This window comes from Chiloscyllium punctatum, chromosome 4, assembly GCF_047496795.1.
Source record: "Chiloscyllium punctatum isolate Juve2018m chromosome 4, sChiPun1.3, whole genome shotgun sequence".
Lineage (NCBI taxonomy): Eukaryota > Metazoa > Chordata > Chondrichthyes > Orectolobiformes > Hemiscylliidae > Chiloscyllium > Chiloscyllium punctatum.
The window spans coordinates 136,215,901-136,218,634 of record NC_092742.1 but is presented as its reverse complement, the minus strand read 5'-3'; the positions used below and the strand labels follow the sequence as shown (position 1 = coordinate 136,218,634).

At 46.7% G+C, this 2,734-nt stretch overlaps 1 pseudogene; it reads right to left on the bottom strand.

The window, feature by feature from the left end:
* Nucleotides 1-569: 569 nt before the first annotated feature.
* On the bottom strand, nucleotides 570-2,374 carry LOC140476016 (heat shock 70 kDa protein-like; annotated as a pseudogene).
* Nucleotides 2,375-2,734: the final 360 nt, after the last annotated feature.

The window sequence follows — 2,734 nt, the reverse complement described above, 5'->3', positions numbered from 1 at the left end:
TCTGAAAATTGGTTGTGCACGGAGAGAAATTGTATTATTGATAGCCACTGCTCGGATGTTATGCATTTTCCACCAAAGATATTTAATTGTGATTACTTTCCCCAATAATTGCATACAAATTAAGTCTGCAAAGGCTGCCAATTGTTATAACACCACCTTCTTGTGGTCTGTATGAAAATAGAATCTCTGTTGTATACTATTTATTATAAGGGAACACTGTTCCAACTACATGACAGAAAGAATAGCTGGCTTGCTTAACTGTAAGTATAACCTGTCTAAACAATAACTTCTCAGGATTAGTGACAACTGACTGAATTTCTGAATCATACGGTGCATTCTTGTAGTGTGCAGAAAACTGAGAAAGAACTCCATTAGCAGCTAAAAGGGTGTAAACTACTCAATGTATAAAACATACAGGAAACAGTTTGCAGAAAAATTCACCATTGACACGTTTAATTGCTACCATTCAAACACCCAAACTTCAGAAATGTAGGCCATCATTTACCTAACTGTGCAAATGTCCAAATCAACTGGGTTTACAGAAGCCCCGAGAAATTCTAAAGGACTGTTGCAATTTCAGGGAGGTGGGGGGATGGAATGGTGGAGAAGAGAGACCAACTGAAAATGATATTACTTTGAAGAGAGTTAAAGTTTCAATCAACCTCTTCAATTGTTGGTCCACCAGAAGGGTCCTTTCTGACTTGTTCTGAGAATGGCCCTTCGGGCATACCTCCCTGGTAAAGTTTGGCAATGATGGGCTTGCATATTTTTTTTTCAAATCTTTCAACTGCTGCTCAAAGTCCTCCTTCTCTGCTGTTTGGTTTGCCTCCAGCCAGGAGATGGCCTGGTTACACTTTTCGATGACTTTGTTCTTATCTTCCTCACTGATCTTGCCTTTCGTTTTCTCTTCCTCCACTGAACTCTTCATGTTAAATGCGTACGACTCCAGGGAATTCTTGGCTGTAATTTTCTCACGCTGCATATCATCCTGACCTTTGTACCTCTCCGCTTCCTGCACCATCCTCTCGATCTCCTCCTTACTCAACCTGCCCTTGTTATTGGTGATGGTGATTTTGCTCTCTTTGCCAGTGCTCTTGTCCACAGCAGAGACATTCAAGATGCCATTTGCGTCAATATCAAAGGTGACCTCAATCTGTGGTACACCACGTGGCGCAGGAGGGATCCCACTGAGGTCAAATTTGCCCAAGAGAACTCCGGAGGAAAGGTCTCCTGGCTCACACTCCGCCGCTCGACTTCCTCCTGCATAAGGTGGAGCCCGGAGATTGGGTACTTGTTAAGACCTGGAAGGCCGAAAAGCTCCAGCCGCAGTGGGAAGGACCGTTCCTGGTTCTGTTAACAACTGAAGCAGCTGTTCGGACGAAAGAAAAAGGGTGGGCCCACGCATCGAGGATAAAGGGGCCTGTTCCGCCTGAAGGAGAGAGTACTTGGACATGCGAGCAAGGGGACAAGCCGTTGGTGGTAAAACTGAAAAGACAGCGATAATGAACTCTACTTGGACTGTATTGGTGGGGATATTGATCAGTTTACTCCTGTATGTGGGGGAGGGTGAGGGGAGATGTGACAAATGTCGAACTACAGTAAGACTTGGGATTCGAATCTACTCGGGATCATTTGTGTCCCATTCCTATGTGGACGATAGGTGTTACGATGTGAGTGCACGACACGAATGTTGGGAGGATGGGAGACCCTATTATCAGGTATATAATAAAGGATACGGTGGCAAAATCCGTGGATGCCCTATAAATGACCGCTGGGTGTCTATTAGCAAAACTGGGAGGTGGGACCTATCCTCCGTGTTGCTCAGGGAGCAGGTTGACAGAGTCAAGGAGACCAAGATACAGATCACTGATCGGGGGTTGGGGAAGGAGCAAGACCGTTAGGGAACGGTCGTGCTCCCTAAAGTGCCATCCGTATACGAAGAGGTAGAAGGAAAAATTGAACTCCCTGATGTTACACAAAACCTGTTTATTGATCTCACCTCTAGAATAGCCACTGTTTTAAATGTTAGCAATTGCTGGGTTTGTGGGGGGCCGCATATGTCGGAACAATGGCCGTGGACTGGTCAAAGCTTAGACATAGGGGAATTGCTTCAAACCACTTGGACTCATGTCAACGACAGAAAAAGCCAGGGGTGGAGACTGACAAACAGCCCTGAGGGCCAGTTCTGTATTGAAGGCAAGGGGACCGTGGAGGTAGGGATTAGTCCCTGTCAGAATATATTGGATGCAACCACGCGAGTATGGTGGCCTGAGGATATTACTTGGTACATTGCAAACCGAGGTCATAAAAATTGCATTCCATTACGTACTGATTCCTCCTCTGACGAACTAGGTTCTGATTCTTCCGATGGCATGATGAGAGTCTGGAGTGGTGGTTGTCGGGGGAATCGATGCTGGGATACTCCTGTCCAGACTCTGGGTCAGGAGTCCGAATACTGGAATTGCAGTGGTCCTGGTCCTTATGAGGGCGTCCCCGGGGTAAAGGAGCTGTGGGATGACGTTGTGAGGCAGGGAGGGCCTGCTCCAGATGGCCTATTTTGGATATGCGGTAATCGGGCATACTCCAAACTGCCCATGGGATGGGCTGGGGTATGCTTCCTGGGTCTAATACGACCTGCGTTCTTCCTATTACCCCGGGAGGAAGGCGATGATTTGGGGATTAAACTCTTTGACTCCCTCCGTAGGTCACCAAGGGATATCCTAGTCGGTGATTG